Raw genomic sequence first — 15527 nt, 5'->3', positions numbered from 1 at the left:
TCTAAGGGGAAGGCCCAGGTATGTATCAATAGTAACATGAACCAGTCTGTCAGTTCATTTTTTATATGTGTGTGGTATTTTTTTGTGGGGGGGGATTGCAGGTTGAGTCCTGGAGATTGAACCCAGGGGCACTCTACTACTAAGCTACATCACTAGCCCTTTTTAATTTTTATTTGGAGACAGGGTCTCCATAAGTTTCTAAGATTGGCCTTGAAACTTATGATCCTCCTGCCTCAGCCTCCCGAGTTGCTGGGCTTATAGGCATGTGCCACTGCACCTAGTTTGTCAATCTGTTATGTGACATCTACCCATTTCTCCCTTTCTTGCTCTGGTTCCCTCTTTTCAATGCCCTCTATTTTCTGTAAGGGTTCTCCACCACTGCCACTACCACTGCTGCCAGGGCCCTCTCTGACAATGCTGGTCTCCATAGCCCTGGATGCTGGCCAATTCACTAAAAGCTACCACTCCTCAAGCTACTGCAGCTGTGCTGGTTCTATGTGGAAGTGAGGATGACGGCCTTTCCCAACCACCCTGACCTGTTGAAACCTGTTCTTTATTTCAGCTGGTGGGAACTACTGGCAATACTTAGTACATGTTCATGCTTAACTCTCTGTCTCCCAGGATTTAGCTCAATGCCTAGAAGCATAGTATTTAAGGTTGAATGAGTGAGTAAAGAATATGTTTTATTTAGTTATGTATTTAATATTTATTTATTTATTTGATACTGGGGGAACCAGGGATGCTTTACCACTGAGCTATATCCCCAGCCCTTTTCATTTTTCATTTGGAGACAGGTTCTTGATAAGTTGCTTAAGGCCTCACTACTTTGTCCAGTCTGGTCTTGAACTTGTGATCCTCTTGCCTCAGCCTTTCCAGTTGCCAGGATTACAGGCGTGAGCCACTGTGCCTGGATATTTTTATACAAAGTACAGAGATTGATGCATAAGACAGAATGGTTAACAATATCAGGAGAAAATGAAGGAAGGTTCCCTGTAGAGAGATCTTAGCTGAATTTTTAAGGAATTTACAGGTATCCAGGTGGAGGGCAATTGAGGCAAAGAGAATAGCATGTCCTTATGCAGAAAATTATGAATGACATGAGATTCTCAAGACACTAGAAACAGGGTGATTCTTCTAGGTATGGAATAAAAGGTAAGAGTTGAGGGTTGCTGATATAGGCAAGGAATAGTTCACAGGGAGTCTTTTATGCCATGCTTTGATGCTATGGTATGGAGTCACAGTGGCTGGAGTACTCTAGCCTACTGGCATGACTACAAGTCTCTTCCATCTGCAGCAAACTGGTTTGGACAGCGTAACTGTTTGATACACATGTATGATTAGCTAGATACAGGATTTGAACAGGTTTGCATTTCAATCTTGGTTCCTATACCTACTTAGTTCCCATATTTTTTGATTCCTTCAAGAAATTTCCTTACCCTCACTGAACCTCAGTTTACTCATATCTAAAACTGAGGTAATAGTGATTCCTGCCTCAGATAATTATTATTATAAGTATTAGTACTATTTGTGCATGTATTTCTCTGGTGCTGGAGATCAAATCTGGGGCCTTGTGCATGGTGGGCAAGGGCTTTACCACTGAGCTACACGCCAAACCCCATTATTATTATTATTATTATTATCATCATCATCATCATCATCATTATTTTTTTTGTGTGGTGTTGGGGATTGAACCCAGGGCTTTGTGCATGCAAGGCAAGCACTCTACCCACTGAGCCATACCCCCTCATTATTATTATTATTTTGAAATAAAGTCTTGTTATATAGATCAGGCTAGTCTCCAATTCATGGATTCAAGCAATCCTCCCACCTCATCTTCCCACATAGCTGGAGCCACAGGCAACAGCCACTGCATCAGCTTTTTATAGAATTATTATGAAGATTAAATTAGATAATGCATTAGCACCATTAATAAATGTTCAATAAATGCCATTTATTATTGATAAATATATTATCTATGTTGAGCACTTAAGAAGGGCTCAATAAATATAATTTAAATTAGTTTTCAAGCTGATTGTCTTTTCAGTCTTGCTTGAGTATTGTCTTGGCACAGGCCACTCTAAGACAAATGAAATAGTAATGTTAATAGAAAGGACATGTCACCACTCATCACTTCAGTACTGGTACTAATCATGCACATCAACACACAGATGATATTTGTGTTAGCTGGAGTTATCTGGTCATTTGTGAACAGTGTCTAATTTGGTAAATGATGTAACACTCTAGCCATTAAAGGAACATGTTGGCACCATTCAACTCGAAGGCCTACTTCAAGGACTGCTTCTGGCCTCCCAAAGGGTAGAAAGTTTCGACCAGCTAGGAACTTGCTAGAGCCTGTGATGCACATGACAAAACAAGCCTATATTTGTATTGGATAGATGTGCACATTGTCATTTACCTACTTTAAAAAGCAGTTGGGAGCTGGAGTTGTAGCTCAGTGGTAGTATGCTTGCCTAGCACATGTAAGGCACTAGGTTCCATCCTCAGCACCACATAAAAGTAAATAAATAAATACAATGAAGGTATTGTGAAAAGAAAAAGAAAAGCATTTGGTTGGAAGAAAATAGAGTAACATTTTTGTGACTTTAAAATAAGCTGATATTTTTGTTTAAAGCAGGGAAAAAAAAGAAACAAAGGAAGCAGTCAGGTGTGATGGCATTGCTTGCAATCCAAGTTACTTGGGAGACTGAGGCAGGAGGATTACAAATTCTAAGCCAGCCTGGCCAATTTACACATTGTCCAAAATAAAAAATAAAGAGCTGGGGATGGGGCTAAGAGGTAGAGTGCCCGTGAATTCAATCTCCTGTTATGCAAAATTCTCTATATTTTTAATTTAAAAATAAAAGAAGGGGCTGGGGATGTGGCTCAAGTGGTAGCGTGCTCGCCTGGCATGCGTGCGGCCCGGGTTCGATCCTCAGCACCACATACAAAACAAAGATGTTGTGTCAGCCGATAACTAAAAAAAAAAATATATTAAAATTCCCTCTCTCTCTCCCTATCTCACTCTCTCTTTAAAAAAAAAAATAAATAAAATAAATAATTTTATTTATTAAATTATTTTTAAATAATTTAAAAATAAAATAAATTTGTTTAAATTTAAAAAGTAGGTTTTGAGTTTTAAGAATTTCAAATATATGTCAAATTCTCTAGTGGTTGCAAAATATCCACTAATATACATCATTTTCAAATTTATATTTTTAGCCAAGCAATGTGATGTCTGCCTATAATTCTAGCTACCCAGGAGACTGAGGCAGGAGGATCTCAAGTTCAAGGCCAGCCTGGGCAATTTAACTTAAGTGAAAAGTTAAAATAATAATTTGAATATATGAATCAAGAATTTTAGCCAGGTGCATGGCTAATCCAAGCTACTTGGGAGGCTGAGGCAGGAGAATAGCAAGTCAAAGCCAACCTGGACATCTTAGCAAGACCCCTTCCTATCTCAAAACAAAATAAAAAGGGCTGGGGATGTAGCTCAATGGTACAGTGTCCCTGGTTTCAATCCCCAGTACTGGGAAAAAAAAAAAAAACACTTAAAAATGTTTGTCTTTTGTTTCAGTATTTCATCCCTAGGAATCTATAAACTCATAACTAGTGATATTACAGATTATTTATATATCCTCCTCTTTACCTATCCTACCTCTCTTGAGTTCTGTCACATGTTAATAATGCCTTCCTTGCTCTCTTTTGTTTGCTCTCCTGTTATATCATCAATCATTCCTTTACTGTCAACATTTTGCTCTCATTTTAAATCTCTCTTGAAAGAACATTTAGACTTTGTTCTTTGCTCAATCCAAAAGTTGTTTTTTAAATGGGGACTTTTAACCTATTAACATATTGTGTGATAGTTTGGATATATTAGTCTTGTTTCTGTCATCTTGTTCTTTGTGTTTTCAGTCATTTTCTTTATTTCAGGTCTTTTTCTTTATTTGGTACTTGGGATTGAACCCAGGAATGCTTTACCACTGAGCTGTATCTACAGCTCTTTTTATTTTTTTATCTTGAGACACGGCCTTGCAAAGTTTCGGAGGTTGGCCTTGAATTTGGCATCTTCTTGCCTCAGCCTCCCAAATCCCTGGAATAACAGACGTGCACCACTGCACTTGGTTGGTCCTTTTCTTTTTTTGTAATGATGTCGAAATCATACATCCTGTCTTGATAGAGTATATTTAACTTTGTCTTTGGATGCATCTTTAAAAAATGAATTCTAAGTCTGGTGTGGTGGTACACATCTTTAATGCCAGCAGCTTGGCTCTGGAGACTGAGGCAGGAAGATCAGGAGTTCAAAGCCAGTCTCAGCAAAAGTGAGGTTCTAAGCAAGGTGCTAAACTCAGTGAGACTCTGTCTCTAAATAAAATATTAAAAACAGGGCTGGGGTTATGGCTCAGTGGTCAAGTGTCTCTGAGTTCAATTCCCAGTACCCACCCCCGCAAAAAAATGAATTCTAAGACTTCAACAGTAGCAATGAAAAGATAATATCTAATGTTGGAAGATGGCAACAAATGGGCATTTTTATTCATTATCATTGGGAATGTAAAATTCCACCCCACATTTCCAAGTGTTTATAGCCAGGAGGTGGGGAAAGTAGCCCTGATTACAAGGCTTAATTCAGGATATGTCTATAGATATGGTCAGTTCCATCCAAATCACAAAACTCAAAGAGGAATTTCCAAAAGAAAAGAAAAGTATTAATAGTGAGAAAGGATAAATATAGATTCTGGCAACCAAAATCCTCTTTAATGGTCATTTTTGTATTATGTGTAACTGAGAAAACATGGATGCAACCTAAATGTTCATTAATAGGGAATTGGTAAATAAATTATGGAACATCTACATTATTCTCACTTTCTATGTAATTTTTTTTTTTTTGGTACCAGGAGTCACATCCCCAGCCCTTTTCATTTATTTATTTATTTTTATGTAGATACAGAGTCTTGCTAAGTTGCTTATGATTTCGCCAAGTTGCTGAGGCTGTTTTTGAACTTGTGATCCTCCTGCCTCAGCCTCCCAAGCTGCTGGGATTTCAAGCATGCACGTTATGCCTGGCTCTATGTAATCTTGGCCAAGTTGTTTAATCACTTAGTTCTAATTTTCTTGTTTCTAAAATGTGAATGTGAAGAACACCTACAGCAATCATAAAGTTGGGAGGCTTAAACAAGTTGATATATGAATTGACCTTAGATAGTGCCTGATAATAAGAAGTACACAATAAATTCTAGCTAACATTTTGTTATTATTCACATTATGAATAATATTCAGCTTTTAAAAACAGATCTTTAGCTCTATAATATGCACATGAAAATGTGCCTATAATATATTGTGAACTAAAAAATTTCAAAATAAGGGTTATAGCATGCTCTGATTTTTTATTTTGAAAAATTATGAATGTATGAATATAAAAATGGCAATGGATATAATCACACACAATGTGTCCATATATACATACAAACATACATAAACACATGCAGAAATGGGCTAAAATGCCATTGTTCTCTTTTATTTTCACTTTTATGCGGCCTTTTGACACTGTAAAAAAGCTTAGTGGTGTGAAATAAGTTTAGGGGAGGGTATGAACATGAGGATGGACTATGGTAATGTTATGGAGCAAGAAGTCAATGCTATGGCACTTGTTCGTGCAAAAAGATAAAGCATTATTGTAAAGCTGACCAACAAAGACCAGGAGCTATAAGGTCAGATCTCTCTCCCTGGTTGGTTGATAGTGGGGGAGTTTATAGGAAGGGAGCGGGGAGAAGTTGCTTATTGATTGGATGGCATGCTTCTTCACAGGTTGCATATTTCTTTTTGAGGGGACTTGTCCTCTGTGCAGGGGATTTTGAGTTTGTGACATCATTGACCAGACATCCTACTGCTTTTGCTTGTGTCCATTCTTGAAACACAGGTTCCAGCCAAGTCCCATGGCACACATCTGTAATCCCAGTGACTTGGGAACTGAGGTTGAAGGATTGCAAGTTCAAGTTCAGACTCAGCAACTTAGTGAGACTTTGTCTCAAAATAAAAAGGATGTAGTTCAGTGATAGAAGGCTCCCAGGTTCAATTATCAGTACTCTCCTGCCCCAACACCCCCCCCCCCGAAAAAAAAATCACCTCTCTTTCTAGTGGGGCCAATCAGGAATCATGTTCTCTGTCTTGGAACACTGAACACTGGAACACTGAGGGAATGATTAGGAAGAACAAAAGGTGAAGTAGATGTGAAGTCAGGGATGAGACAGGATGGGTCCTGAGACACCAAGAAGTAGCCTTGGTTCCCGGTAGACTTTCTGAAATGCTTGACCATGGCTATTGTTAGTTTTTTTTTTTTTTTAATCTGTAGATGATTAAGAAGATAATAATTCCCCACTGTTGAGCTAGTTGGGGTTCATTTTCTTGCAACTAAAAGATGTCTGACAAGAATATCAAATATTTAACCTTTAACCGTCTAGAATACAAAGAATCTTTTTCATTTTTGGGACATCCTCATATTACATATCATCACTCATAATAATGGGAAGACTAAGTTTCTTTGACATTGTTTGCATTTTTAGAGTTATAATTACTTCAACACTGCCTGGATGTTTACTTATTGGCTAAATAATCCTTTATCATTACTCTGGCCTCCTGCCACTGTCTGGCTGATATAGTTTCAAGGAAGTTTAATAAAGTAAACTAACTTTCTTTCCCTCTGTCTACTAGTTATTGAACCCAGAGGCCCTATACCACTAAGTTACACCTCCAGCCATCTTTATTTTTTGAGACAGGGTCTTAATACATTGCATAGGCTGGCCTTGGCCTTCCTCAGTCTCCCAAGTAGGTGGGATTACAGTGCCCGCCCCTCACATGCCTGGTGGTAAACTTTCTTTAAAAAGATACATCAGCTGCTATGCAAAGGGGAAACAGCACTGACAAAAAACACAGTGGTTCCTAGATTATTTGCATCATTGCTTCTTTCTAGTTCTAGGGTTTACTGAAAGTTGGCCATGCATATTCAAATCTAGTTATCATTCCTCTCTAGAATAAGGCAGTGGATTAACAACAATGGGCTCCACAGTCAAACTGCCCTCAATACCAAGAAGACTAGATGTTTTTTGGCATTTCCAGAGGCATAATTCCAGAGTGGGTAGAAAGAGTTCCTGTTAGGGAGGCCACACAGTTATGGACAAATTCCAGCCCTGCCACCTTCAGGATATATGTGAACTTAGTTGAATAATTTCAATTTAAAAATTTATTGGCATGTCTACTGCATGTTAAGCACTGTGTTATGTGCAGCATGGATGAATTTACTAATTTGACAAACATTTATTGAGCACAAATATCTACCTGGAACTGTCCTAAGGGATGAAATTATTCTTATGATAAGATGCTAGTCTTGCTCTTGAGAAATAGCACTTCAACCTCTTCATTTGGCCTCTTAAATGAGAGATATAAATTAGATATTTTGAAAGATCACATCTAGCTCTAAACATTTGTGTTTCTCAAAATTATCCCCTATACCTCTGTACTTCTTTTGAAGGGGGAGGAGTTCTTTTATTTAGTACAAGCAGACATACAATAGGGAATTAAATAAATCCTATATTCTCTTTTCTTACACAATATCTTTATTATTTATTTTTTATGTGGTGCTGAGGACCAAACCCAGCACCTTGCACGTTCTAGGTGATCGATCTACCCCTGAGACAAAACCCCACCCTCAAATCCCCTATTTTCAACATACATTGTAAACAGCAATATACTGAGTTTGGTAGTATAATGCTTTTTCCTAAATCTTTGTTAGGGCTCAATTTGTTCTCTATGGAATTTTATGGAAGCATAATCTTTATTCAGGATAGCATGAGGTCAGGAGCAGAACCTTCAAACCATGAATTCTGATCAGCTGCCCTGTGTGACACTTACTCTGCCAGGTTCCTGAGGAAGAGACTCACCAAGGACACTCCACGACAAGGAAAACTATAGCTGGGTCTTGACCCAAATCTCTAATGAATCCTCTATACCAGTGAGATATCTATCACTACCAGGGTCTCCTTTAAAAGCCTGCTCTAGGGCCCCTTCCCCTGGACACTGTTTTAGTCAGGTTTCTTGCCTCTGTGACCAAAAGAACAGACAAGAACAAGTCTAGAGGAGGAAGAGAGTTAATTTGGGGCTCATGTTTTCAGAGGTCTCAGTCCATACATGGTTGACTCTGTTGCTCTGGACATGAAGTGTGATATAACATCATGATGGAAAGGTGTGGAGGAGGAAAGCAGCTCAGGACATAGTAGTTAGGAAGCAGAGAATGCTCTGCTTAAGCCATACACACATCTGCCCAAACTATATAAATTTGACTTTTTTTTTGTCTAAAAACCCCAACATCAGACATCCTGGTATGTTGGTCTAATCCTATATGGGATTTCTGGCATTTTTGCATTAGTTTGAACTAGATATAAGGTTACAGGGAGCAAGAGCCTTATTCAAGCAGTTTCTATGGTATAGGAGATTCCTCTTGGTATTATTGTGAGGATGAAAGGAAACGACATAGTTCAATAACAGCAAAAATAAAGCCCCAAAACTAACTAACTAAATATATATATATATATATATATATATATATATATATATATATATATATATGGTTGGTACATATTTACATGGGACATACAAAAGAATATAGAGGACAAAATCTCCCTTCCCATCCTATGTCTTAGCCACTCAATATCTCTCTTTGAAAACAAACAGTATATATGCTTCAAGACACATTCTATGGATATACAGATAAATAAACACACCACATATTCCCTCCTCTTTAGCATTTTCTTTATTGGAAAGCCTGATAGGAATTTTGTAATTTCTTAGTGTTAAATAGTCTTGCTCAGCACCATGCCCAATTAGATGCCTACTCAATGCATCCTCATAAAGATGCTGAGGACATCACCCAAGTGTGGTCTGTTGGCACTAGTAAGATTTCCAAGCTTTGAGTTACTTGTTATTTTTATTTTTCTTAAAAGTGGAGGTTTTTCAAAGTTCTAATGTCCTGATAAGTGGATGCTAACATATTAAGAGGTGTGCTAATAGAAGTTCATTGGATTAGACAAAGGGGAATGAAGGGAAGAAGGGAGGGGGAATGGGAATAGGAAAGGAAGTAGTATGAACCAGAGAGAACTTTCCTGTGTTTATATATGTATACATGACCAGCAAAACTCTACATCACATGCAATCACAAGAATGGGATCCTAGTTAGAATAAGTCATACTCCATGTATGTATAAAATGTCAAAATACACTCTATTGTCATGTAGATATAAAAAGAACTAATAAAAAAAGAAGAAAAAGTGGAGGTTTTCATTACTTTGATCCACAATGGGTATTTTACATTATCTAATGGTCCTAGTCCTCTAATAGGCAGCATGGGGGAGGAGACAGTATTACAGCTTGTCAAGCTCAAAGGACCACTTTTTACATACAGAATAGAATTTGTGTTTCTAAAAATAGGTCCACTCCTGTTGTCTGTTGTTTGTAAATGGTTTAAGATCCTCCAATGGCAGGAGTTTCATACAAACCATTATTATTATTTGTATTCTACTGGTCTGTTATGGAGCTGTAGATATAAACATTCCTTAAGTTGTTTTTTGTTGTTTTGTTTTTGTTTGTGTGGGGGGGCAAATGAACCCAGGAATACTCTACCACTGAGTTACATCCCCAGCACTTTTAAAACATTTTGGATTGTCCAGACTAGCCTCAAAATTTTAGCCTTTCTTCTATTTTCCCTTGGCTATTTCACATATTTTCATGATTTCAACTATCATCCCTGGGCAGATGACTTCCAAACTTCTCTTGTGAGCTCCCAGACTTGGATTTGCTAGCTATCACATTCTGCCTTTCAAATTCATCAAAAGCAGCATGTCTTGCTGCGCACAGTGGCGGTGGCACATGACTATAATCCCAGAGACTCCAGAGGCTGAGGCAAAAGGATCCCAAGTTCAAAACCAGCCTCAGCAATTAAGCAAGGCCCTCAGCAACTTATCAAGAAATAAAAAATAAAAATAAAAAGGTTCAGTGATTGAGAGAGCCCCTGGTTTAAATTCCTAGTACACACACACACACACACACACACACACACCACAAACCAACCAAACAAACCAACAAAAAACAAAATCCTTAGCGCTCATCTTTTCCAAAATCTACTTTTGTGTTCATTCAATACTCTATCATTAGTCAAGAAACCAAGCTGATAAGCCCTCATGTCTTTTTCTTTCTCCTTTTCCTTGTTTCTATCCCTATTCTACCCATTAGTTGCTCAGTTCTATCTTTCTGTGTCTGAACTGTATTGCATTTTGCCACCCCCCAAATACTCCTTTCTGCCACTATTTCTTTAACACAAATCTATTGAAAGTTCCCATTGGTGCTCTGTTTCCTAACCATATAAAAAAGCCCTGTGGATATATGGACATCTTTGAACTTAAAATATTTATTTTTTAGGTTAGATGGACACAACACAATGCCTTTATTTTTATATGGTGCTGAGGATTGAACCCGGGTCCCACCCGTGCTAGGCAAGCCCTCTACCGCTGAGCCACAATCCCAGCCCCTGAACTTAAATTTAAGCAGGGAAACTTGGAAAAGTTACATTGACTGAATGGAAGATCAAAGAAGTGATACCAAAGTGAAATGAAAGGGTCCCTTTCTGTGATCAATGAGTTCTTTGTTGAAGTACATCTCAGTTTGGTGTACATTCAAGTGTTTTCCAAGATAGCAGGAACACATTTCCTTTATATCTCCTTGGTCCAATGAAGTTTGGAGAGTGTGAATGACAAGTGTAAATGAAGTTGTATGGATGGTTATTTAATTATTATGTAGTTCCATGTCTGAAGTTCAAAAATTCTGAATAAATGGGCATGCAAAAAGACATTTTTGTAAAAAAAAGTATACCATAAAGAAAAATATGCTCCAGGAAATGTATGGCACAGGACTGGAAAGGTCATTTATTACAAGGAGTATGTGTCTAGATTTGGGAAAGCCTGCTGAGAATTATAGACTAAACCTGAATAAGATAACTGAGATGATTATATGACTAGGAGAAAATAGAGAATTGGGCTAAAAAAGGAAAATGCAACACAGAATACTTTTAGTAACCACACAAAGAAATTGTACATGTTCAGTAGTGGGAAACTGCATAAAGTTTTGTAAATCTAGCAATAGGAAGGGTGGAGCTTAGAGAGAACAGAGTGCAGTAGAGGAAAAAATGCTCCCTTGTGAGATGGAATGATTTTAAAGAGAGTCAGGAAGAAAAGACAATTTTGGCACTCTCAAAATAAATTTAATAAAGTTTAAAGTCTTGTTGATATAGTTGGTCACTGTGACAGAAATGAAGCAATCAATCCCAAAAGAATTGGTGTTTACACTTTCTGAATCCCATAGCATGCGGGGATGTTCAGGTTGTTTAGAAATTTCTTTGCCACTAGGCTCAGAGATAATCATTACCAAATTAGGCTTTCCCCACTCAATATATACTATATATATGCTGGCAGATTTATCTTAGTTCTGGCCTTGTTGCTCCTTCACTAAAGAAATTTGTTTTAGGGCTGAGGTTGTGGCTCAGAGGTAGAGCACTTATCTAGCACGTGTGAGACACTGGATTCGATTCTCAGCACCATATAAAAATAAAATAAAGATGTTGTGTCCACCTATAACTAATAAATTTATTTTTTATGGACTCAAAGAGTAAAATTTCAATGCAACATGCAGTCCAGCTTTTAAAGAAGTACTATAAACATACAAGAAAACAGATTTTGGAGCAAAAGACCTGGGTCCAAATACTTGTTCTGTCAACTATCTATGGTAATTTGAGTTCTATGGTCAAATTATTTTAATTCTGAGAGCTAGTTTCCCCATCTGTAAAATGTAGATAATACTCAATTTCACCCCATTGTGAAAAAAATAATAATATAACATATGTCTGGTACATAGTATCTCATTTTATATTTTTCCACTTCCTTTATTGACTCAGCTTCAACCTACTTTCTAAGATTATTTTTGTCGGTATTTCTCTTCATGCATTATTAATTCCAACCAAATAGGTTAGTTTCCCGGAATCCTTCCAGATTCTTCAGTGATCTCCACTTAGGTTTATTCATCTTATTCATCCAAAACATATTCATCAAAGGTCTGCTGCGTGCCAGACAGATCCTAGAGTAAACAAGTTTTCCTTCTAGACTATCATCCTTCTCCATGGACTGCTCTTTTCCTCTATGTATCAAAATTCTGACTTCAAAAATTAACACAAATCCTTCCTCATTCATTCAACAATGACTTGCTACAGACTATGTGCAGAGTACTGATTTAGGAAGTAAGGATACTCATTCATATGAGATCTACAGGGGATACAAACAAATAAAGAAGGCTAAAATAAGGAGTGCTATGTAAAAGCCCCAGAGGAGGGAATGTTTTGAAAAACTTCTTGCATCACAGCACATATGGAAAGAGTTCTTCACTAGCTGCCAGTTGAGGGGATCACTGTCCAGCCATTTATACTCCACTCACAGCATCCTTGTTGGGCTGGTCTAGATTGAGACCTAAAGAATAAGTAGATAATAAAAAGAAGAGATAGTTAGGCCCCTCAATCATTCATTTAACAAGTTACTTATTGAACTTATACTATGTGTGCCAGATACTGTGCCAGGAGCTAGGAGTATAACAGGGAACCCAGAACCTGCTCTTAAAGATCATTTCCTCAAGTGGAACAGACAAATGGATACACACTTACAATAGTATGGGATCAGTGCTCTGAAGGAGATAAGCTCGGAGAGTCATGGGATCCCAGAGGGGGATCTTACATAGGTTTGAGAAGTCAGTGATTTTCAGGGTAGTAAAATTTAAATTTAGATGTTTGATTAGGTGGTAGACGTGGGAAGTGGGAGAGGTATTTCAAGAAGGGAATAGAGGGCTTGGAAGTAAGGAAATTATGGGACATAGTCCTTTCTATTCCAAAAACCCTATATTCAATATACCATATTCTTTTAGCCCTCTGTGCTTTGCCCATGTTCCCCTTCCCTGCCTGGCTAACTCATACTTTAAGTGCCAGTCCAAAGGTCACCTTCTTTGTAAAAGACTTCCCCAGACAAAATTAGTCATTTTGCTCTCTGCTTCTGCAGTGATGACTCTTTAATTTGTGAGCCAAATAACACTGTCTGACACTAAATTCTTTTTCGGATATCTATAGTGACTTTATTAGAAGCTATAGTTATAAAAATGAAATCATGTTTTTATTAATTTAAAAATTAATAAAAGCTGCCTTTAATAAAAGGAAAAATACAGAATCAACCAAACATTATATATTATTAGTATCATTATTTTTATTATTAATCTACTGTAAAAATTGATGGCTGTGTACAGTGGCACACACCTGTAGTTGTAGCGACTCAAGAGTCTGAGGCAAGAGGATTACAAGTTGGAGGCCAGTCTCAGCATTTAGGGAGACCGTGTCTTAAACAAATAGTTGGAAATACTGAATAAATAGTAATTTAAATAATTTATATTGCTAAGAATTGCCTTTAAATTTCCTTTTTTTTTTTTTTTTTTTTTTTTTGGTATTGGGGATTGAACCCAGGGGTACTTAACCACTGAGCCACATCCATCCACATCTTTTTTTTTTTTTTTTTTTTTAAAGAGAGAGTGAGAGAGAGAGGTAAGAGAGAGAGAGAGAGAGAACATTTTTAATATTTATTTTTTAGTTTTCGGCGGACACAACATCTTTGTTTGTATGTGGTGCTGAGAATCGAACCCAGGCCGCACGCATGCCAGGCGAGCGCGCTACCGCTTGAGCCACATCCCCAGCCCATCCACATCTTTTTTTGAATTTACTTAGAGACAGGGTCTCACTGAGTTGCTTTGAACTAGAGATTCTCCTGCTTCAGCCTCCCAAACTGCTGGGATTACAAGTATATGCCACTGCACATGGTTAAATTTTCACTATTGTATTCTAGGCTCTGAACATTTAAATAGGTTATAACTGTTTAGAAACATAGTTATTTATTAACTTTCTAATTGCATGATATTTGGTGAGATAGAATGATTGAAATTTTTGAAATATTGTCTCAAAAATATGTAAGTACTTTCACTAGTAATTTTATAATTTCTTCATCAAGTCCAGCTCTTTAATCTTGTGACTGATTCCTCTCCCCTGGTATGGGATGAATATCACAGAAGAGGGTGCTCTGGTGCACACTCAGTCCTGAAAACTCTTGCTTTCACCTTTGAACCTGTTATGAACCCTCCTCAATTTTGGATCCTAAAACCTGATTTGGCTCTTCTGACAATGACTCTGGGATTCTCCAGGTTGTTACTCTGGATATTGACTGATGGAGTACACATTTATTAGTACTGATGAAAATTTAGATTTATGCAGTGAAAAAATTAGCATTAAGAATGCAAGTGTTAGCACGGTGCATGTCTGTAATCCTAGAGACTTGGGAGGCTGTGGCAGAAAGATCACAAGTTCAACATCAACCTGAGCAACTTAGCAAGACCTTGTCTAAAAACAAAAATAAAAAGGGCTGAAAATGCAGCTCAGGGATGATATACCCCTGGGTTTGATCCCCAATACCTCAAAGTCAGTTATTAAAAAAATTTAAAAGTACTTACTAGCCAAGTGATGGCAAACCATAGCATGGTTTTTATTTTCTTTTGCAGTGAGGATTCAACTTGCTGTATGTTAGTACTTTTAATATTGTCCCACAAATTCCTAAGGTACTGTTCATTTTCAGGGCCTGGATGGAATTTGTTTCAAGTTTTGGAACCCAAAGACTGTAGAGACAATCTTGTGTGTGACTTGGCAGCACTCAACTATGCTGTAATAATATAGTGATGAACAAGGAAGATTGGACGTCTGACTTAATAACTATCTGTGGAATTCTGACTGACCACTCCTCAAGCCTCTTTTCTGGATACCTACTTCCTGGACCTACAGCTTTCTTCCTTCCCCACTGCTGTAGTTCAGGCTCTCATTAGTCTCTACCTCCTATAAAAAGGGCCTCCTAACTGGTTTTTTATCTATCCAAGTATTGAGCCTATAATTTCTAAAACACAGATCTTTAGGATGACTTTCAACGGTCCACAGAATTAAGTTCTGGTTCTTGGACTTTCTATGTCAGCCCCCACAGGAAGAAGCCTCTGTCATTACTTCTGGACACTCTCCTTCCTGCTTTAGGTCCCAGCAATACCTCCGCTGCTTGCAGTAAATAACCACTAGGGTATGTAGAATTCTGTCTAGAGGGAGGGGATTTGAGGGCAGTCAACTAGGAGATTCATAATTAACGATGAAGGGAAGAGCACCACGTGGAGGCAGGCAATGGATGCCTCAAGTTTGCTTGAAAAGTACACATTTCTTTCAGGTCATAAGTAGATCACATTGTTGTGACCTTGTGATCCCTTCTCTAGCAGAACACTCCAGACCACCGAATTCCAGCTTCTTCTAGCCACACAGCATTTTACAGAACGGACTTGTGGCTTTAATCTTCGGTTACCTTGGCCTGGAACGCCCCTGAGGCC

The sequence above is a fragment of the Callospermophilus lateralis genome, chromosome 3 (assembly GCF_048772815.1).
Source record: "Callospermophilus lateralis isolate mCalLat2 chromosome 3, mCalLat2.hap1, whole genome shotgun sequence".
Lineage (NCBI taxonomy): Eukaryota > Metazoa > Chordata > Mammalia > Rodentia > Sciuridae > Callospermophilus > Callospermophilus lateralis.
This window is presented reverse-complemented; position numbering follows the sequence as displayed.